Source organism: Octopus bimaculoides, chromosome 2 (genome assembly GCF_046866305.1).
Source record: "Octopus bimaculoides isolate indiv1 chromosome 2, ASM4686630v1, whole genome shotgun sequence".
In the NCBI taxonomy this organism is placed as follows: domain Eukaryota; kingdom Metazoa; phylum Mollusca; class Cephalopoda; order Octopoda; family Octopodidae; genus Octopus; species Octopus bimaculoides.
In genome coordinates this window covers 192552441-192577440 of record NC_142929.1, presented here as the reverse complement: position 1 = coordinate 192577440, position 25000 = coordinate 192552441, and the positions used below count along the sequence as shown (strand labels likewise).

At 37.5% G+C, this 25000-nt stretch overlaps 1 long non-coding RNA gene across 2 annotated transcripts in view; it reads left to right on the top strand.

The window, feature by feature from the left end:
• Positions 1-25000, top strand: part of LOC149137329 (uncharacterized) — a 100387-nt gene that overhangs the window by 12783 nt on the left and 62604 nt on the right. The window contains exon 3 of one of the 2 annotated variants that reach the window (XR_016238022.1): positions 15354-15685. The exons of the other annotated variant lie outside the window; for it this stretch is intronic. This is a non-coding gene — a long non-coding RNA (uncharacterized LOC149137329). Of the gene's footprint in view, positions 1-15353; positions 15686-25000 lie in introns of those variants that run through there. 2 annotated transcript variants of the gene reach the window in all.

Below are 25000 nucleotides of genomic sequence, written 5' to 3'. Positions count from 1 at the left end.
TGTGGCAATGTGACCATCACCAAGAAATGGATGTTCAACAAGGCTTTTTGCCTTAAATATACTAGTTTCCTCTTATTATAAAGATAAACGAAAGCAGTAACTTTGTGTCACACACAACACCCATACAACAGATGTATGTGTGTATGTATACACACACACACACACACACACACACACACACACATAAATATATATCGTGGCACTAGGTCGGTTACGACGACGAGGGTTCCAATTGAGTCGATCAACGGAACAGCCTGCTCGTGAAATTAACGTGCAAGTGGCTGAGCACTCCACAGACAAGTGTACCCTTAATGTAGTTCTCGGGTACACAGAGTGTGACAAGGCTGGCCCCTTTGAAATACAGGTTTAAATAGGAAGAAAGAGTGAGAGAAAGTTGTGGTGAAAGAGTACAGCAGGGTTCGCCACTACCCCACCTGCCGGAGCCTCGTGGAGATTTAGGTGCTTTCGCTCAATAAACACTCGCAATACCCGGTCTGAGAATCGAAACCGCGATCCCACGACCGCGAGTTCTCTGCCCTAACTACTTGGCCATTGCGCCTCCACTATGTTTGCATATGAATGTATTTATACGTAAGCAGTCACAAATACATACGTATGTATATATATGTGCGTGTGTATCTTTCTCTCTATATATATATATGTGTGTGTGTGTGTGTGTGTGTGTGTGTGCGTGCGTGCGTGTATGTGTGTGTATATATATATATATATATATATATATATATATATATATATATATATATATATATATATATATATATATATATATATATATATATACCGTTGGTGGAAGGTATTTGTGTTGGCGCATAGCTGGCTTTGGTATTCCTAAAACCGTGCAAGAAGTAGTTAATTCAAGATTATACGCGGACAAGAAGCTTAGCGTTGTTAATAACAATCTGATTCGTTCGATGCAATTAGTTTCCTAGATTTGTTTGGTTCTCATAATATTCAACATGGCTTCTACAGTCACAAATTGAACATAATACTCTTTAACTTTTATTTACCGTTCTTCTGTTCTTAATCCAACCTCCGTTTTATTCGTCAGAAAAAGATATAAATCCTGCTATATTTTGCTATTTGTTGAGTCGGGGGGGGGGGGGGACAATTCTCATGGTATTGGAAGAATCTTAAAGTAGTGCTTCTCAACCAGGCTCCGTATAGCTCTCGAGGGTCCGAATGGCCCTTACTGTTCCATGTAAGATTTTATTTTTAAAATTCATCTGCAATAAATTGGATATACATTTATATACTCGAAATATTTTGACAACTTAAGTAGCTTACTTATCAACCACATGGTTCCGGGTTCAGTCCCACTGCGTGGCACCTTAGGTGATTGTCTTCTACTATAGCCTCGGGCCGACCAAAGCTTTGTGAGTGGATTTAGTAAACGAAAACTGAAAGAAACCCGTCGTATATATATATATATATATCTATATCTATCTATATATATATATATATATACATTTGTGTGTGTCTGTCTGTGTCAGTCCTCACCCCCGCCAACGCTTGAAAACCGATGTTGGTGTGTTTATGTTCCCATAAGCTAGCGGTTCGACATAAGAGACCGATAGAATAAGTACTAGGCTTGCAAAGAATAAGTCCTGGGGTCGATTTGTTCGACTAAAGACGGTGCTCCAGCATGGCCGCAATCAAATGGCTGAAACAAGTAAAAGAATAAAAGAATTAAAGAAACTTTTTTTGTTATATAATTCCTAATAATATTTCATTATAAAAATATAATGATTTCTTTTACACATCAAATCACCAGGAGGCTTCGTCAGAGCAAAATAGGAATCCAAGGAGGCCATTGGTTAAAAATGATTGAGAAGCATTGCCTTAGAGCCTTGTGCGGTTGTTGTTGTTGGTGTTTTGTTGAAACTGTGGTAGCTCAACACTTGCGGGAAAGACCTGAACAGGAAGCTTCGAGAAAGTCGATGGGAAGAAGGAAACGGTCATAATGTTTTATAAAGAAACGAAAAAATTGGACACAACTAGTGACAAGAGGTGGAAGGACAAGTGTGTATATGAGAAGATATGAGACCACAGCAATAGTGGTTGAAGAGATTGAGAAGGGACAAAGAGACTGTCCAGAGACTGGAGTGTGTCTCTTTGGGATTTAATATCAATTAGTCGAGTGGGCCTTCACTGGATGCAGCTCACGATGTTTGCTTGTAGCAATAACCGTGTTCTAAACTTCATTGATATTTATCTTTTCGACCTCCGTGGTTCCTCAAATATGTGCCTATAATATATAAATTTTTATGAACCTTCCTTATAAACGAAATATTTCATATTAATCGTGATTGTAAGATGGCGGGCTGTCAGAATTGTTAGGGTGCTTCACAGCATCCCTTCCTGTTTTTTATCTTCTGAGTTCAATTTCAAGATAATATAAGAACCAGTTGAAAACTGGCATCGATGTAATTGACTGACCCTCACCTCCTAAAATTGCTGGCCTTGTGCCAACATTTGAAACCATTATCAGACGTTATGGTCATTGTCGGTGCACAGCCCCGAGTCAGTTCTGCGTAAGTCGATCCATGATCAAAGCCATTACACGATTTTAAATGAAACACTTTAAAGGAAAATATTGATGCTGCGAGAAAGAAAACCCGGAAAGAAATAAAGCTTTGTGTGTGAGACGACTCGGTCGGATTAGATAAATCTTGTCTGTTAAAACCGTACGTAAATAGTAACATTGTAAGCGAACGCTGATACAATGAATGTTGCGAGGACAATAGGTTTATGCTTCATATAAATAGACATAAAGATGAATAGAGGCGGAAAGAAACTGAGGTAGATAGATAGATAGATAGATAGATAGATAGATAGATAGATAGATAGATAGATAGATAGAGATAGATAGACAGAGATAGATATTTCTATAAAATGATGTTAACTACAGTTACACAGAAACACCAGTCAACCTTAATCCGTCTATGGTTTATACGTTTGCGCTGAAATACGTCAATATTCTCCTAATTATATTATCTTCATTAGCGGCAAATTCAATAACAACAATGAAAACGAGCTGTCGTTGAGGCTGACTAAAAGGAGAATGTTTAATGCGATCTCTTTAAGTCTCTCGGATCTCTTCTCTCTGTTTTTCATTCATTACAATGAAAGAACTGTAAATGTATTTAATACTGGACATGTCTATGATTGTACCAACGAGTAATTTTATAATTAGAGATAATCCTCTGCGGACAATCTTAATACTTATTGTGATATCTATAGGGAACAATTAGCTAATCTTTCTCGTTAAAGGAGATTCTATAAAAGGGCATCATAATAGCTGTTACAATGTTAAGAATAGTGCGTGTATCGAGACAAGATTACGTTCTTGTATAAAGATATTTCTAATTACAATTAAACTGGAGCCCTAAACGAATCACCAACCATTTTAAAATTAATGTTCCAGCGTTCTTTTCGTAATTTCTTTCTCATAACTGCTGCCATCAGCTAATCAACCATTCTATCAATTAATTCATCAATTAATCAATATGAAACCCCACTCATTATCTTCATAAACTTGATGGACGGCGAGGAAATATTAGAATGCTGGACTATAAGCGCAGACATGGCTGTGTGGTAAGAAGTTTGCTTCTCAACCACATGGTTCTGGGGTCAGCCCCACTGTGCGACACTTTGGGCAAATGTCTTCTACCATAGCTTTGGGTTGACCAAAACCTCATGATGGATTTGACTGACGGAAACTGAAAGAAATGCGGTATATGTGTGTGTGTGTGTGTGTGTGTGTGTGTGTGTGTGTGTGTGTGTGCGTGCGTGTGAGTTTGTGCGTGCACGTTTGTGTTTGTCCTTGCACGTTAATTTCACGAGCAGGCTGTTCCATTGATTGGATCAACTAGAATCCTCGTCATTGTAACCGACAGATTACCAGTTATATCTCTTCAGAAAGGCATGCACATTAAAATCTCGCTATTCCACCCGCTCCATCGCTGATAGAGCACAGGGTACCCTTCGTATCATACCTTGTCTCTACAAATCAGTCTCTATAGAAATGAAACACCACGGAGTTGACTAAACAAACATAGTGCCTATGCAACATTGAACTAACCTTTACATTGTTGTAACAAGATTTTTACCGGAAACCTCGTTGATGGTTAATTAAAATAGCATGTCGAATCCAAGCAATCATTGGACTCAATATAGGTTAATATGAAAATCGAAATAAGAACGAAATATCTTTTATCAATAGAAACAACAACAGCAACAACAACAACAATGATATAAAATCAACAACAACCATCACTTTATACTGAGGTGAACAGCTTTCGTTCATTATTATTTATGACACGGACACTTTTTGTTAGGTTGGCCTTCCATGTCTTATGATGTTATTGTAATTCGCTACTGGTCTTCCGTAGCTTCTATATGCATTTCCGGGATTCTAATGGATTTGATTATCAGCTATGCTTCAGCTTCACTAAATATTTAAATAGATGCATGTGCACAGGTACAGGAAATTGCAGTGCGAAGCATGTGTTCTTTGACAGTTTCCTTTCGACGGAGTTTTTTGTTGTCGCTTTTTTTTCTTCTTCATTTTTAATGAGCGAAGTGTGGTGACAAGTGAAGAACCGGGAACCTTAGGATTGCAGTTTTTCTTTCGTTCTCATGTGTTCCGTGTTTAGGTCATGTAACCATTTGTTTGTATAGGTGCATGAATGGATGTGTGTGTGTGGGGGGGGGGAGTATCCAACTGTAGAAACCATGCTAAAACAGACATGGAACCGGGCAGCTCTTCGGCTGGCCAGCGCATGCCAAACCGTCCCAGTCATGCCAGCATGGAAAACGGACGTTAAATGGTGATGTGTACTAAATTTATAATTATATAGATTATTATAATTATATCATGTTACCTATAAAATGTTACCTACAAGATTTATATTTCACGCTGGTCACTTGATAAAATCATTAAAGTGATTTTTAATTTTATATAAAGAATATATATACATATATATATATATATATATATATATATATATATATATATATATATATATATAGTTCAAAAAAACAATAACAAAAAAACAAAAAAACAACAAAGTCAGGACGTGATATGGATAGTATTATTGGACGCTCAGGAAAGGAAAGAGAGAGTGTATGACGTTTCGGGCGTAGCCCTTCGTCGGAAAGATGGAAAGTTCGGAGAATGGAAGAACGGAGAAAGAGGAAATATATATATATATATATATATATATATATATATATATATATATAATTATTTTTGCATTTTCTACCTTGACTTTTCTTCCCTATATATATAAAAGAATACAAAAAAATGACAAGAACGCAAAACATCCAAGCAGCTAGATGATACAAATAAGGGTAACAAAGCATCCAGACAGATGACATTAAAGAAGGACAAGAAAAAACACGGACGGGTCATTCTAAGTTTTCTTTCCTCAGTCGAGTTCCAGATTATCTTTGCAATTTTGGTTGGTTATACTCGAGTTTGCTCCAATCTGGCCAACCCTATGGAAAAACTAAGCAAAGAGCATTAGATTCCTTGGAAGAAATCAGCGAATGTATACGAAAACAAGGACGGAAAAAAAACGGAGAAATGGTACACAAATACAAATGCAAATAACAGGGCATATATATATATATATATATATATATATACACACGTTTATATATTCTTTTTGCAAGATTCTTGATGAGAATTCGTGTGTTGAAACAAATATTGTTGTATTTGGGGATGGTCATGTTACCAGTTTAGCCAATAAAAACACACGCACTATATATTTGGTGTTCACTTGCTTCAGCTTTATTTTATATTAATTGTATTTTGCATTTTGTGTTTATATTAATACATTTAATATAAAATACAGCTGAAGCAAGTGAACACCAAATATACAGTGCGTGTGTTTTTCTTGGCTAAACTGGTAACATGACCATCCCCAAATACAACAATGTGTGTGTGTGTGTTAGAGAGTGTGTGTGTATTAATGTTTGTTTTTATGTCCAGTAATGATAAACACAATTTTACGTTTAATCTGATGGGTCACACTATACTTTTGTAGAATGCAAATTCATTATTCTTAAACAAGAATATTTTTGATAGTGACTTCGAAACTTCGGCCAGCTAAGCCATCGTCCGACGAAACTTCGAAGTTACTGTCAATAATAGTTTTGTGTAAGAATAATTTATGCATGCATCTAGGTATGTATGTATGTAAATGTGTGTGTGTGAACATAGACCCCCGGCGAGGTGTTAATTATTGTCCTCATGTCCTACCATATTGATAACGCGTCACCTGATCCATAAAGTGCATTGTGGGTTCACTGATTTTCTGTTTGAATGATTGAAATGACCCAGACCCGATATACATATCGAATCACCACTGATCACTTCCTGTTCAAGTAATGTGTCATGGTAAATGTCAGTTCTGTTATCATTGTAAAAGAGCGAAAAGCAGAAAGAAGAGATCCGGCGATTTCATGATATCACGTTAAACCCATTTCTTTGTACGATAATTAATTTATAACGATTGGAAGTTGCTGTCGACGTCCACGAGAGATAATTGGCCCAAAACAGGAATCTGGTCTCCATGCCATAGATTCACTTTATCTTACCAGAAGCCATTTATCATTCTGTCTCTTATTCGTCCAAATAACCGACTGAAGACAGATTTATTCTGATCAGACAAAATGTTCCACAAATTTAAATAGGGTACTGTTGCATTTGCGCTTTATCCCGAATGCATTACCGGAGTAGCGAATTACTGGTGAAGGCGCGTGGCCAAGTGCCTGGGTGTTGTACTTACGATTACCAGATCGCGGGTTCGTTTCTCTGATCAGGCGGTGTGTTGTGTTCTTCCGCCAAACGCATCATTTCACGTTGCTCTATAGCTTTGTGGTACTGTAATTGACCACTCCTAGGAAATGAAAGACAAACCCAATTAGATTTGAACCTAAACAGACGTAATTGAAAACAACATTACTGATCGCTCAGCGCTCTACCGATTCTGCGTACGGTTAACCCTACCTGCTGCAAACAATTGCTTCTAAAAGAGGTTCGTAGTCGATGAAACTGTCTTCAGTTCTATACTTTATTTTATGGACTCCGGAGGGATGAAAACCAAAGTTGAAAACGGAAGGATTTCATCACGGAATGTAATGAGCCGCAGCAATATCACAAGATACTTAATCGGACACTCTGTTAATTCAGCCGACTCACCGCCCGTCCCCACCCCTCCAATCTGTTGTGAAGACTTGTTTCTAGTATTGATATAAGACCAGAAATCTGTGGCGGGAGGAGAGGGATCATAACGACCTCAGTACTTGAGAACCCGGAATGATGAAAGGTAACGTTGACCTTGGCTGGACTTGGGACTTGAACCCAGAACGTACAGTCGGAAGAAATGACGCAAGGCATTTTGTCCGGCGTTGTAATGATTCTAATTTTTTATTACCCACTACGGGGCGAACATAGAGGGGGATAATACACAACTTGTGGGGACATACAAACAGAGAAAAAAGATTAGAACCAACAAATGAAAAAATGACATGAAAGTAAAATGAAAAATGGAATGAAGCCACTCTGCCCCACTTCATAGCAGCCTCATTTATACCTTTTAAACTTCGTTCCCGCTGGAATATCGATTCCAAATTCTTCCACCACTTCTTCATATGTCATATACTGTGGTGATACGTCCCAATACAATTTCACCTTCCAACACCTATATCCACTTTGAAATTTTGTTATTTTTTTCTTTCTGTTTATCCGAGCACAACGCGCAACAGTTCCATCCTTTTATGTTGTCAAAACTCGTTGTTCCAACTATTTTAAAGTCTTCTCAATATTACACTTCTTTACACAGTTTTTCATTTGAGTCATCACACATTACTGCATGACATTTTTTCTTTTTTCTGTTTTTTTTTTTTTGTCTGGGTGGGGGTAGTTTGAGTTCTTGTCTGTTTGTACATTTTTCTGTGTCAGAGGGGGATGGGAAGGTTTGGTGTCTATGGAAGAAGGGTGTGTCGAAGAGGGTGTGGGTGGGTTTTGGGTGGTTATGGGGCTTAATTTTTTTCCTTTTCTCTTTTTCATTTTTCCTATTGTTTCCCATTCGTTGTCTGCTTCTTTCTTCTCTACTTCTGTTGATATTTTCTCTTCCTCCTTATTTTCATGCTCTTTCTGGGGCTCTTGGATCTCCTCCATCTTTTTCGTCGGTGAAAGACAGTCCGCTCTGATGTGGCCCTTCAGACCACATTTAAAGCATCGAGGGATTCTGCCCTCCACCCTGACCCTCATTATCACGTCATCCATAATTATTGTTTCTGTAATGTTTTCTAGGGTTTCGGTTGAACCTTGAATAATCATGTCCACTATCTGTCCCTTCCGTATAACACTTTGCGTTTTTGTGGCCTCGAGAACCGCTATGTTGTCCTCATTTCCCAGAAAGACAGCGGCTGCTATCCAGGCCACATCTATCTCTGGCGGAATTCCCTCCACCCTAACTCTGGTCGAACATTGTCCACGGTATGTGAGCAAAAGCACCACTTCCTCACTCTTAATGGTATTCGCTGCGTGTTTCTTTGCTTTTGCCGCGTCCTTGAATCTCACCTCCACTACTCCGAACTTAGTACCTCTCGCAAGGTACACAATTTCATGCCATATTGGTCCTAACGCTTTCTCTGTTTAACCCGTGGTCATGACGTCAATTTTCCTTCAATTATTGAAAATGTTTTGTATAAAATTGTTCTTTCTTTCATATCATTAAGCGTCACTTGCGGCGGCGGGAGGGGGAGGCAATTTAACGTCAAATCCATCCCGACTTAATGAATTTTTGTAATTTTCAAATTCACCAATATTAATATAATTTTTCTGGCACTTTGCCACGTCCGCAAAGCTTCTCTTTTCTACATTTAATTTTTCGTCCATTTTCTTGACCATTTTCAAAAATTCTTCCTCTGAAGACGACATATCTGAAAAGCTGAAGTCTTCTTCAAACATCTTTTTTACTAAACCAACCCTCCCCTATGAGGAGTGGAAAAAGAAATTGCTCCAAAGCAGCACAAAAACAATTTATCGAAGTGCTGAAATAAAATAAACGATGTTAACACTGTGAAAATGCCGTCAAAAATTACTCACGTTCACCTTGAATAACACCGGAAGTGTGCTGGAGTTTCTGTCATCTCGCTGCCTTTAATAATGGTTTCAAATTTTGGCACAAGACCAGTAACTTCGGGGAAAGATAAGCCGATTGCATCGACTCCAGTGTCCGAAAGAATAAAAGGTAAAGTTAACCTCAGCGAAATTTGAACTCAGGGCGTAATGATGGACGAAATGCTGACGTAGCAGTTTATCCGGCATGCTAGCGATTCTGTCAGCTCACCGCTTTTAATAATCCTTTTTTTTTTCTACTAAAGGCACAAGGCCTGAAATTTTGTGAGAAGGGACTAGTCGATTATATCGACCCTTGTGTTTCACTAGTACTTAATTCATCGACCCGAAAGGATAAAAGGCAAAGTCGACTTCGGCGGAATTTGAACTCAGAACTTAGTGGCATGCTAACGATTCTGCCAGCTCACCGCCTTTCATATTTTTGATGCAGTTTAAGGAGAAGTTAATACTTTATTGGTTCTTTATTTTATCGATTCGGAAAGGAAGAAAGGAAAAGTCAGCTTCGGAAGGATTTGAACTCAGAATGGAAAGACCCGGAAGAATACCGTAAATCGTTTTCCCGACTCGCTAACGATTCTGCCAGCTTAAAAATATTGCATATTGGCAGTTTGATCAATTTGAAATTGACAAATAAACAAATTCGTGGTTTAACCGGATTTATTATTTATTGCGAGCTGACAGCGCTAATTAGTGATATGTATAAAAACAAACTTGCTATCATTTCAAATATGGGTTTCTTACGGATTCGATTATGCCTCAAACATATTTGAACTGGAAAACAAGTTCGTTATCATTTATCATCCTTTAACGACATCTGTTGATATTTAATTAAAATAACTGAATCCTCTTCGACATCGTCTTACGGTTTTCTAATGACGAGACCTAAGAAATGCTGTGCCTTCAACGTTGGCCAATTCGACCCACTTCCCTCATTGAGTACCTATCTATACCAAGATCTGTTTTTTTTTCTTGCCATTTAACCCTCCAACGCGGAGTATAGGCCACTTATAATTGAATTCCATGTTGCATAATTTTTCGCTTCTGTATTTATACTCTGCTATGAATGTCCCCCTTTCTCTAGTTCTTTTTGTGTTGATCTACGCCACGAGTTCTTAGACCTACCCCTCTTTCTATATCTATCCGGATTCTACTGTAAAGCACTTTTCGCTACATTTGGCGCCTTTTCTAATTGTGCTACCACTTCCACTTTTTCTTAAATATTTGCTCCCTAATCGATACTTGATTCGTTCTTTGCCATAGCTCCATATTTCTTATGCGTTCGGGCCATCTAATTTTAAGTATACCACGCAAGCATCTCACCAAGATCTGTAGCTTTACTAAAACTAACATCACATCTGTTTTGATCCTCGTAAACATTATGCAAGTTTGTGTCTGTCACAAAGCTGCTCCAACACAATGCAACCTTGTAGCATTGTTTGTATGCCAAATATTCAATATCACTCTTTTTTATGAGCCGCACTTAGAGTTTGTTTTCAATAAAGGTTAAATAATGAACGGTTAATTGGAAGAATGCAGACTTTCTCAGCTGATAGCATTTTACGTTCAAAAAGATTAACTTTGGATGGCCATGGTTTAAAGAGATGAAGTATACCAGAGGCTAGTCTTTTCAGTCGTAATAAATCAAAAGGATACACAAAGAACTTGCTTTCATATGAATTTTAATTAATTTAATCTTCTCGTGACAATAGCTTCCGGCTCTACCATAACAGCGACAGCATATGATTATTTCCGTTGTAAAAAGTGCTGTCAATGATAAATGGTAATATTTCTGATTTCAAAGAAATATTACGATTTATCATTGATTGTAGACTGTTATTGATTACATCTAGCAGAAGGTGCTTCTTTTTCACTCACCAAAGTGAATGAAACATTGGCCAGGAGGAACTGATATAATCAGACGGTATCTAACAATCATCTGGTGTCTTGACCCTGAACCGTAAGACCCTCTCCGTGGCGGGTCAGCAGAGGTGGAGAAATTACTGTTCGTCATCTTCTCCTGGCTTCCAGCTTAACTCCTCTCTCTTGCTCCATAACCGACAAGAGGTTCTTTCGCAGAGGTTCTCTCCCTTCCTGTGCACAGACGCCCTTCGCTCTTTTGTTCTCACTCCAACGGCTGTAAGCATCTTCCATACCGACCGGATAGGAAACACTAACATCAACAATAATAGTCTTACACAACTAGGGTGGCTGTGTGGTAAAAAGCTTGCTTCCTAACCACATGGTTCCGGGTTCAGTCCCATTGCGTGACACCTTCGGCAATTGTCTTCAACCATAGCCTCGGGCTAACCAATGACGTGTGAGTGGATTTGGTGGATGGAAACTGAAAGAAGCCCGCTGTATATATATATGTATGTGTGTGTGTGTCTGTATTTGTCTCCCCACCACTACTTGACAACCGATGTTGATGTGTTTACATACCTTTAACTTAGCAGTTCGGTAAAAGAATCTGATAGAATAAGTAGCGGGCTTAAAAAAAGTACTTGGGTCGGTTCGTTCGACTAAAATTCTTCAAGGTGGTGCCCCAGCATGGCCGCCGTCAAATGACTGAAACAAGATGGTGAACAAATCTCCTTTAAAAACAATGAGGTTTTCAAAGTTAATGCAAACATGAATTGCAAAACGAAAAACTTAATTTACTGTGCAACTTGCCCACAATGTAAAGAATACGACAATGGTGAAACCGGAGCGGGACTGCATGACAGAGTTCGTGTACATAGACAACAAATTAGAGACACCTCTGTCAGAAACACCAGCTGCAGTGAACACTTCGCATGATGCGGAAAGGGAAAATTCACAACCTCCCCCTTCATTAAGTTATGGTCAGACAACGAACATTTCCGGAATTATAAAGAAGAATTCTTCATTAGAAAGTACAAACCACCACTGAACACAAAAAAATTGATATTCCTCCTTGATACACCTCATTACCCCCCCCCCCCCCCACGACACACAACAAAACTCATCTTTAACATAGAAACTTACTGAAGCTTCTCTTTATGAAATTAAGATATTTGATTCAGCCATAAGAAAAGAATTTGAGAAACATCTGACCATTATATTTTCCACCAAAGGTCAAATTTTCAAGAGGAGAACGCTTTCAAATGCCCTTCATAAAACACTCCCTAAACACCCCACCACCTCCCAACTCCATCCTCACTCAATTATCTTGTTTTTACCATTCCCTATTTTCTTTCAGCTTTGGTTCAACGCACCTTTACTCCGACACTTAACAAACCCCAGACCCACCTCACACATACTCAAGTCTCTTATATATATTCTTTTATTCTTTTATTTGTTTCAGTCATTTGACTGCGGCCATGCTGGAGCACCGCCTTTAGTCTAGAAAATCAACTCCAGGACTTATTCTTTGCAAGCCTAGTACTTATTCTATCGGTTCTCTTTTGCCAAACCGCTAAGTTACGGGGGACGTAAACACACCAGCATCGGTTGTCAAGCTATACTGGGACACACACACACACACACACACATATATATATATATACGATTCTTTCAGTTTCCGTCTACCAAATCCACTCACAAGGCTTTGGTCAGCCCGAGGCAATAGTACAAGACACTTGCCAAAAGTGCCACGCAGTGGGACTGAACCCGGAATCATGTGGTTGGTAAGCAAGCTACTTGCCACACAGCCACTCCTGCGCATATATATATATAGAATCACACAGCAGAACACAATCTAAGATCAGTTTGACAACCGCCACCGACGAATGCGCGAAAGTTCTCCAGAAAAGTTAACAAGAAATCTTTAAAATGTCTCCCGAAGTTAACAAAGAACTCACCAGATCTACAAACCAAACTGTAAAATTATGTTATTAAAAAATCAAATTGATTAGAATTACCGGTGAAGTCATTCTTTTTCCTTTTTTTCAAAAATATATATACACACACGACAAGCTTCTTTCAGGTTCAATCTACTAAATCCACCCACAAAGCTTTGGTCAACCCGAGGATATAGTAGAAAACACTCGGCCATTGTGCCACACTGTGGGACAGAACTCACAGCCATGTGGTTGGGAAGTAAACTTCTTACCCAACAACCATGCCTTTTGAACTCTTCTATTGAACTCCTATGACTTTGTCATAGATCTCTCTCTCTCTCTCTCTCTCTCTCTCACACTCTCTCAAGAGAGGGAGACAGAAATGCCGACCGACCGATGCATAATGGACTTAGAAGAAAATCCAACGAAACCTGATACTGTCAAGTTTATTACGACATTCTTCAGTTTATGGCACTTCATCAGCTTTCATTAAAATTAACATTTATAGGAAATCTATTAAAGACGATTCTACTTAAGGAATTAAATTACAAATTAATTTTAAAAATAAGTGTTGCCTTTCTTAAGAGATCGAAATATACGACCCAAATATAATAACAGTACACATACATACATACATACATAGGTATATATGTGTGTGTATGTATACATACATACATATATATATATATATATATATATATATATATATATATATATATATATATATATATATATATATATATATATATATATATGTATATATATGTATGTATATATAAAATGAACGAAATAAATACATATATAATATAATCACTGGGAGCAACTGTTTTATCGAAAGCGTATATTGTTGTCAAATGCTCGAAATACGAGACTAGAAAAACAGCCAACGACTGATAAATGATCGTTCTTTATGTTGTTTGTTTTGTTTTCCATTTGTGTCTTTCATTGTTCAAAAGAATAGTTCATATTCCATGTACTCGTGCTTCGTACGTCTTTTGTTGTACACGTTTCATGACGTCCTGTACCCACATATGCATATATATATACGTATAGATGTAAGTATGTACACATACGTATGTATATATGCATATATATATATATATATATATATATATATATATATATATATATATATATATATATATATTATTTATATTATTATATAATTGAACGCCATGCATCCTCTCCCACGTAAGTTTTATCATAATAATTCTTATGTGCACTTTATACGATCATTTTACTCTTTCGTTTGCCTCTCTTTTTCTCCCTCTTATTCTTTTACCTCCTCTTCTCCCACTATTCTATCCTATTACTATGTCACTCTCTCTCTCTCCTCCTCCTCCCTTGCTCACATGGCTCCCACGTGACCATCGGCCATCTTTCTTTCTCTCCGTTGTAGCTGGAACAAGGAAGACGTGTTCTTGTTTGTCTCCTGTCCTAGCTTGATTTACGCGTTTGCCACCACAACCTCGTTTAGGCTTAGCAGCCTTTCCTGTTTGTTTTCACTGTCCTGTTTGTGTTACCTATTTTGACCCTTCGCAAAATCCCAAATTTTATTTAATTTGCTTTGCGGGAGCAATTGTTTTATCGAAAGCATATATTGCTGTTAAATGCTCGAAGTGAATCGTGTGTGCTCTCAGAGATAAGTGGTATAAAACTGGCAGAGCTCGGACAAGTGTGACAATCTAAAGAGCCATAGGGCCCCAGGAAGAGACGTGATGTGCAGTGAATGATTGCATGCTGAGCATTTGCAACGAGGTAGTAATAGGAAAACTCGATGGGTAAAGAGATGGATCCAGTTTGGAAGTTCGAAAGAGGTTAGGTTTGCTTGTGAGAAAGAGATCAAAAGTGTATTGGAAATCGAGGTTTTGGTTTGAAATACGAGAAGGGGAGGAAACAAGTTGGTGTAAAGCTTTGAGAAGAGTAAAGAATTCGGCTTTTGCGCCGGCAATAGCGGTGGCGGTCCAGTGCGAAGGTTTTACGAAATTTTGCTGTAAACGGTTTTGCCGCCGGAAAATTCGTCGTAAGAAATTTCGTTTTGAATGACCGCATGACGTTTTTTTTGTTTTTTTTTCATTTTAAATAAAGATTTGCCTATTTAATGTTTTTATAAAAGTCTTTTAACATTCTTTAATGCTGATATAATACAACTTATCATTGTCCGTTCAGTGAATTTGTCTTATGGCGAATTTTCTGGGCACGGGATGTGGGGGAGCCATGGAGAATTGGGAACGTCGAAATCCTTATGATTTTTCTTCTTTTTTGTCTTTTTTTTTACCTCAGGAATAAAATAAATATTTTGAAGTCGGGCTTGAAGGTGGTTGAAATAATTCTATTAAATGTCTGTTGCTGCAACTTAATTAATTAACGCCTATATTTAATAGGGAAGGAGCATAGTCTAGTGGCTAGGGTGCTGAACTCACGATCGCAAATTCATGGTTTCGATTCCAGGAACGGGTGGTGCGTTGTTTTCCCGAGCAAAACATTTCATTTTGTGTTGCTCCAGTTTCTTCAGCTGTGAATGAATAAACCTGAGATAAATGGCATTCAACTGGCACTAAGAGTCCTAGAACCTGAGAAAATAATGTCCAGAGGTCGAAGATCACGATGAGATTTAATCGATATCGAAACATATCAAATAAAAAAATCTAATCCTTACAATCAAAAATTACAAAAGTTTGGATTTCTTTCTTGGGTTGATTAAAAATCAGGTGTTATATCGAACAATTACATATGTCTGTAGGGAGGGGCTTGTGGCAAAGGCTATATGCTGTGTCCCCCTTTCTTAAATTATTTTTTACCTTTTACTTTTTACATTAGACTGTGGCCATACTGGGGCACCACCATGAAGAGTTTTGGTCGAACTAATCGACCCCAGTACTTATTTTATCAGTTTCTTTTGCCAAACCGCTAAGTTACAGACACGTAAATAAACCAACACCGGTTTTCAGTGGTGGCACGGAACAAACACAGACACAAAAAACACACACGCACACACACACACACACACACACACACACACATATGTGCATACATGCATACATGCATACGTATATGTATAGCATACATACACACACGTATATATGTATTTATATATACGTATATAATGCATTTGTTTATGTATGAGTGTATTACTGTGTAAATATATATATATATATATATATATATATATATATATAGATATATATATATATCAATATATTATATATATTATCTTTTATCTTCTTTCATTCGTTGGACTGCAGCCATGCTGAGGCACTGCCTTTAAAAGTTTAATTGAATAAAGCTACCCCAATAATTATACATACGATAAGCTTCTTTCAGTTTCCATCCACCAAATCCGCTCACAAGGCTTTGGTCGGCTCGAGGCTATAGTAGAAGACATCTGCCTATTGTGCCACGCTGTAGAACTGAACCCGGAACCATGGGGTTCGCAATCAAACTTCTTACCACACAGTCGTGCCTGCGTCTGTTCATGAAATAAATATGCTTCCTTTCCAAGACCATCTGAACGTTTCTTCGTATCAACATGTTTATCATTTTTCTGTTAGTTTTGAAAGCAAAAACCAAACAGGCAATCTGATATTAATACAACAAGAAATATCAAATGATTTTCGTTTTATTTTGTTTTATTAAATTTTTTTTTCAGCTTCTAAAAGCTACATCCTAATTACTTATGATTTAAGAGCGCATCAGGCGAAATATGAGTCGGTAGGCAGCTGGAGATCAAATTCATTTATAAATCTTGTGAAATTAATGTGTCAGAAATAGTATTGATAACACAGCAAAGCCAGATAATTAATTTCTTAGGCGCTAACCTAAAACCCTCGATTTATTATACGAATTTCTTGGAGTGCAGCTGTTGGCATTTCTTAAGCAGTAATTATTCATCAAAATAAACGCTGCGTTGATTAGAAAACATATAGTTTACAATAATGCCGGGGGAAGGATAAAGTTGATTGTATTGACTATAAATGGCAGTTGCTTATTTAAGCCCTTGGGAGAGGAGAAGGTCGATAAAATAATTAGCAGTTAAGGGCTGCTAATCAACTATTGTTCTCACTGTCAAAAACCTGTGACATTGTGCATTATTACTTTTGCTTTCACTTCTTACTTGTTTCGGTCACCTGAAACTGAGGCCATGCAGGAGCACAAAAAAAATCGGTTCTAAAATTAATAAGTGGAGACGGAAATACCAGGTGCATGCGTGGCTATGTGGTAAGAAGTTTGCTTCCCAACCACATTATTCCGGGTTCAGTCCCACTACGTGGTACCCTGGACATGTGTCTTCTACTATAGCCTCGGGCTGACCAAGGCGTTGTGAGTAAATTTAATAGACGGAAACTGAAAGAATCCCTTCGTGTGTGTGTTCTCCAGCTCTGCTTGACTACCGGTGTTGAAGTGTTTACGTCCCCATAACTTAACAGTTCGGCAAAAGGTATACATAGAATAAGTACCAGGCTTTAAAAAATGAGCGCTAGGGCTCGATTCATTTGACTAAAAGTTCTTGAAGGCGGTGCCCCAGCATGGCCGCAGTTGACTGAAACAAGTAAAAGATAAAACACAAATGCTTTACATTATTTACATTATTTACATTTGACAGATATTTGTCCTCATCTTGTTTGTTGTTAACACAACGTTTCGGCTGATATACCCCCCAGCCTTCATCAGGTGTCTTGGGAAAATTTCGAACCTGTGTTCTCATTCCTAAGGTATTTTTCGATGTTGCTATTATTATTATTCAGGTTACTGTCTGGAATCGAACTCGGAATCTTAGGGTTAGTAGCCCGCGCTCTTAACCACTACGCCCGCAGCGGTTAAAAGCGCGGGCTACCAACTCCAAGATTCCGAGTTCGATTCCAGGCAGTGACCTGAATAAGAAGAAGAAGAAGAAGAAGAAGAAGAAGAAGAAGAAGAATAATAATAATAATAATAATAATAATAATAATAATAATAATAATAATAATAATAATAATAATAATAATAATAGCCCTAGCCCTAATGTCTAGCCCTAATACCGCTCTCAAAATTGCTCAATGATGCACAGTATGGTTATAAAATATTTGATAAACATATAAATCATCTCATTTACATGGATGATTTAAAGCTCTTTGCAAAAAATGACCAACAGCTCAAAGGCCTACTAGCGATTGTTAAACAATTCAGTGATGACATCGGGATGCAATTTGGCCTTGATAAATGTGCAAAAGCTACCTTTATCAAAGGAAAAATGACAAATACATTTAATGTGAACCTTGACCAGCAAAATGTCATAAAAGAGTTAGAACCAGCGGAGAGCTACAAATACCTCGGGGTAATTGAAGGGGACAATATCAAGCACTCAGTGATGAGAGAAAGGATCAGAAGAGAATGTTATCGCAGGGTGAGAGCAATACTGAAGACAGAGCTGAACGCGAGAAACAGGATCGAAGCGATCAATGCTCTAGCCATACCAGTCGTGACTTACAGTTTCAATATCGTTAACTGGTCAATTACTGAAATATGTAATGTTGACAGAAAAATACGAAAACTGTTGACAATGCATAGAATGCACCACCCTAAGGCAGATATAGAACGTCTTTATCTGCCAAGAAAAGAGGGAGGCCGAGGACTTGTACAGCTGGCATTATCAATGAAGGTAGCCACGATTGGCCTAGACACCTATCTGAAAAACTCTGAGGACTGGATACTAAAACTTGTCTTAAAACATGAAAGCAAGAAAGCATCTTACTCAGTAACAAAACAGGCAAAGGAATATCTAAGTGAATTCCAATTGCAACAAATTCAAGAATTAGACGAACTAGAAACACCTGCAGAAAAAGCTAAGCGCTTGAAAACCCGTGCTAAAATTGCTGCCTTAGATATTATGACTGAAAAATGGCATGGAAAACCTCTCAATGGCAAATACCCAAAGAGAGCGAATAATGCAGATATTAACAAAGCCCTTACCCACCAATGGTTAATGACCTCTGGCTTGAAATCAGAAACAGAGGGGTTTATCATAGCAGCCCAAGATCAATGCCTACCTACAAAGAACTACCAGGCCAACATATTAAAGAACGGCAGCTCCCCATTATGTCGTATATGCCAACAACAAAATGAGACCATCGATCATGTTGTCTCCATGTGCAGTCTGCTTGCGCCTACAGAGTATCTCAACAGGTATGATAGAGCTGCACAATATATTCACTGGGTAATATGCAAAAACCTGGACTTGCCCCATGATAAAAACTGGTGGGAACACAAACCATCCCCAGTACTTGAAAATGATCACATTGCACTCCTCTGGAACTTCACCATTCAAACTGACAGAAAGATAGACGCAAATAGGCCAGACATCATACTGAAAGACTTCAGACAAAAATCATGCCTCCTCATTGATATGACTGTCCCAATTGATATAAACGTATCTGTCAAGACCTACCAAAAACTGAGCAAATATAAAGATCTTGAAATAGAAATTAGCAAAATGTGGAATCTGAAGACGAAAACAATACCTATTGACATAGGTGCCCTGGGAATGACAGCGAAACGGGCTGATTACTACCTAGCTCAGATACCAGGAAACCCCAAAATGGCTGAAGTTCAAAAGATAGTGCTCATGGGAACTGCCCATATCCTACGTAAAATACTGTCTATGTGATCTCAAATTTTAAAGCAAACACATAATTTTCTTATGGTTTCTTAAACATCCACTTGAACAAAACTGTACAAATCCAAATATATGGTACCCTAGGCATAACACCTACATGAACTTCTAACTTGTTGTCTCTTGAGGTCTCTGGGTGAGACTTGGATCCAACTTGTACAAATGCAAAACAAAAGTCAAACATAAAATAATAATAATAACAACAACAACAACAACAACAACAACAACAACAACAACAACAACAATAATGATAATAATAACAACAACAACGTCGAAAAATACCTTAGGAATAAGAACCCAGGTTCAAAATTTCCCCAAGACACCTGATGAAGGCTGGAGGGTATATCAGCCGAAACATTGTGTTAACAACAAACAAGATGACGACAAATATCCATCAAATGTAAATAATGTAAATAATTCCTCATCTCTTAAATACAGAACTGTACAAATGCTTTAACAAAATCTCAAAATCAAAAATAATTCTCCTTCACTTTATTTGAGATCGATCCAGTCATATTTCAGTATCGATCTATTGATACACGTCCCCTCCATCGCAGTTGGTGAACTTTTGTGTCGTGTTTCTCTCCATTATGTAATGGCTGAATGGTTGTAAACTGAGGAGTCGACCAACATGTTCCAACCTCACAGATATCATTGCCAAGTGACGAGTCGCGGTTGAAGTTCTCCCGGATCACTTTTAAAGTTACCAAGCATTCATTACAGGTGTCTGTCACGTGACTGTATGTGTCGCTAGATGTCTACAAGGGGGAGGGGTGGTTTTGTGGCGTGTGTGCGCATATTTCTGTATCCGTAAAATATGCGTAGAAACGAACGTACACACACACATACAAACACACATATACATGCATGCATACATACATACTCTTTACTCTCTTTACGCTTTTACTTGTTTCAGTCATTTGACTGTGGCCATGCTGGAGCACCGCCTTTAGTCGAGCAAATCGACCCCAGGACTTAATATTTGTAAGTCTAGTACTTATTCTATCGGTCTCTTTTGCCGAACCGCTAAGTTACGGGGAGGGGGCCAGTCGATTAGATCGGTCCAGTACTCAACTGGTACTTAATTTATCGACTCTGAAAGGATAAAAGTGAAAGTCGACCTCGGGCAGAATGATAATAATAATAATAATAATAATAATAATAATAATAATAATAATAATAATAATAATAATAATAATGATGATGATGTGACTGATTCCTGATTAAATGCCATATGCGTTTGTTTTGACGAGAAGGAAGTCAGATATCATGTTCCTAGAAATTGACCTCAGTGAAATAGTATAACTTTGCTTGTTTCAATGTCAGATAACGAAGAAATATTTCGTCATTCAATCTCTGCCGCCGCCGCCGCTGCAGTTGCTGCTGCTGCTGCTGCTGCTGCTGTTGCAGTTTTCTAAGTGAGAGGGAGAAATCAAAACAACTGCAACTGAAAAATGTTTACATCGCATTCAACACGATTTAGGTTTTATTATGCGGAAATATGACGAGTGAATATTTATGGGAGGCGCGGTTATTGTAAGTAGGAACGATGCCATACTAATGATTAAATATACATACACACACGGCTATATACATAAGTATACAGGTGTAAATATATATGCAGTGTGTATGTGTATGTGTGTGTGTGTGTGTGTGTGTGTTTGTGTGTGTGTGTGTGCGTGCGTGTGCTTGCGTGTGTGTGCGTGCGTGTGTTTGTCTGTGTGCGTGTGTGTGTGTCTGTTTGGTTGAGTATATTTGTGAGAGTGTGTGTGTGTGTATATATATATATATATATATATACGATTGGCTTCTTTCAGTTTCTGTCTATCAAATCCATACACACAACTTTGGACTGTTCAAGGCAATAGAAGAAGAAACTTGCCCAAGGTCTTACTCTGGGATTGAACCAGAAGCCATATAGTTGGGAAGCAAACTTCGTACAACAATGTATATGTGTGTATGTATATATATATATATATATATATATATATATATATATATATATATATATATATATATATATATATAGATAGATAGATAGATAGATAGATAGATAGATAGATAGATAGATACATTTTAAGAAATAACGTCGACCACTAACGTGGACAATTAATGCGCTAGAAATAGATCACATCTTGTGTCTATTAAGACCTAAATTGTTCTCAACATGAAATATAGCAGCATACCAAAAACGTGTGGGCAACTCTGTATACGATTCTGATGATTACGGTTACATTACAAATCAGGCTGATGATGAATAGACAAATGGTAAGAATTTGTTAAATCCGAAACTAGTTCCTGTTTAATAATGCTTTTTAGGTGATTTTAAAAGTCTTGCCCACTCACGTTTTTGGTATGCTGCTATATTTCATGTTGAGAACAATTTAGGTCTTAATAGACACAAGATGTGATCTATTTCTAGCGCATTAATTGTCCACGTTAGTGGTCGACGTTATTTCTTAAAATGTACCTTAATCCCCTGAGATTGCAGATAATATTTCTGAATCTCTTTGATTCTTTAGATGTGCTGGCCTCCTGAGAATTAATCGATATTAATTAATATATGACTAATTACCAGATTTTATAATAATTATATAGATAGATAGATAGATAGATAGATAGATAGATAGATAGATAGATACATACATACATACATACATACATACATACATACATACATACAGAGAGACAGATAGACAAGCAGAGAAAAGATGTTTGTGTATGTGTGCGTGTGTGGGGGTAAGTGTGGTATTGTGTGCATGTACATAAGTGTGTGCTTGTGTAAGTGTACCTATTAACAAGAATAGTAGACAAACACACTTATGGATATTTAAAAAATTTCACATTTTACAGCTGTTTCGACGTTTCACGCGAAAATATTAGCAACGAAATAATAATTACGAAATTATTAACTGTGTCATTGAATTTATTTAGTTGAATGTGATGTGGAAGTCATTTCTTCAGGAACGTCTTTCAAATTCTTCAAAATATTTTGCTATAAACACTCCTTTTAGCCTGTTTTAAACTTTATCCGATAACATCACCACGATTACTTTTGCATTGAAGTAATAATATAATAACTCCATGTTAAAGAACTGAGATCTTGAATTCTGGAAATATATAAGTTCTTATTCTATACATACATGTATTCATGTGTATATACATACATACAGGAGGCTGCTGAAAAGTTTCTGGGAAATTTTAACGACAAAATCTTATAAGGACGCCCACCCAGGGCCATATGCACCTTGGTTCAGATTGAGATGAATATCTTACACTTTTACAGTAAGTCTATTGTAGAGGGCATCGAATTTCAGATGTGCCAAAATATTCTTTGCTTGGAGGCCACTGCGGCCAGAGTGTTGTTCTTTTTTATTTACTGTTGAGAATTAGGTAATGGTCACAGTCTTAAGCCGAATGTTTGATGGTTGTGTAGCAGTGTGTGTGTGTGTGTGTGTGTGTGTGTGTGTGTGTGTGTGTGTGTGTGTGTGTGTGTGCGTGCGAGAGAGAGAGAGAGAACGAGAGAAGAATGAATATAAATTGTGATATTTTCATATGCTTCATTATGTTAACAATGAAAACGCTCAAATACAAACACACACACACACACACATACACACATACTTATACACCAACAGAAAGAAAGAACAGCAACAAGGAAATAAAGACACTCGCATAAAAATCGTGCGCGTTCATGCACATAAAAACATACATTGTGCACAGGTGCATATGCAAATACATACACCACTGAGTATGCTATATATATATGTGTGTGTGTGTGTGTGTGTGTGTGTGTGTGTGTGTGTGTGTGTGTGTGTGGAAAAAAGTCAAGGTAGGAAATGCTAAAATAATTTTATAAAAAACATTTTAGTACCGGTTTCAGTCACTGAGACTTTTTCAACTGTAAGTATGGAAAACAATTAAATTTGGGAAAAATTAAAAGAAGTGTTTTTTAAAAGAATATTTGCATAGTATTCAAATATAAGGGGCATTTTCCTGCATGTATGTGCATTCACAATGACCTCCAGCCCACAAGAGTAAACAAAAGAGACAGAAACAGCCAGAAACAAAGAAAATGCCCCTTGTATTTGAATACTATGCAAATATTTTTTTTCGAAGACTTCTTTTTAATTTTTTCCAAAATTTAATTGTTTTCCATACTCACAGTTGAAAAAGTCTCAATGACTGAAACCGGGACTGAAATGCTTTTTATAAAATTATTTTAGCATTTTCTACCTTGACTTTTTTTTCCATATATATCAAATCGTGTGTTCCTTTTCAACCTTCTACATATATATATATATGTGTGTGTGTGTGTGTGTGTGTGTGTGTGTGTGTGTGTGTGTGTGTGTGTGTGTAAAGATAGATTGAAAGATATATAGATATAATAAAATACATCCATAACACCAGACTTAAACAATTTATATCACAAATCGCACCCCAAAGACATAACATCAATCAAAACCACAACCAACCACTCACATATTCAAACAGACCCCACAATCACACTTATAACACTAGGGCTAAATCTAGGATGTTTAAATCAGCTAGCCCTACCAAAAGTATGGACAACTGCCCTCCACCTAAACACCTTAATTACAACATGCACAGAACCCCCCAAAAAAGCGGTGGCCGCTCCATCCTGTGGTACACCCCCCATTCTCTCTTAACATTAGGAACCTAGCCAAATCTTTCTTTAAAATACTAGATTCTAACTTCCCACGACAACACAAGTACCACTCTATATTCAACAGATCCACTTTAAAATTATCGTATTCCACCACTCCTAACTTTGAATCTATTATAGCAGCTTCTAACAAACATAAACTCTCGCTCTATTACCAAAACCTAAGCAACCATAACTACGCTAGCGCCAGCACCCGACCCACACATACACCCAACACGGACATTAATATACGTTCTTCTAACACTAACGCTCGTACACTGGAACAAAACCACAATGGATCCCAACCCATTAATATTCTAGATAATAACAATACCAATAATAACATTAATAGGACAAATAGCCATAACAATAATTCCATTGATCTAGATTCCTACACATCCCCCAATAACATATCCTCCAATAATAATAACTCACCCACCAGCATACGCAACCCTCTAGCCTCCTACACTTGTAACTGTCGCTCCGGGACTATCTGTCCGCTTCAAACACATTGCGTAAGATACAATGTAATATATAAATGCACTGTGAGAAATCTATTACATAACTCTACTGCTACATACATTGGTGCAACTAAAAATTTTAAACATCGCTACGCAGCCCATTTGCACTCTTTTAGATACGACAAACACAGTAAATCATATTCATCACCTCAAAAGCAAAAATACCCAATACACCTTAAAATGGTCCATCTTAGA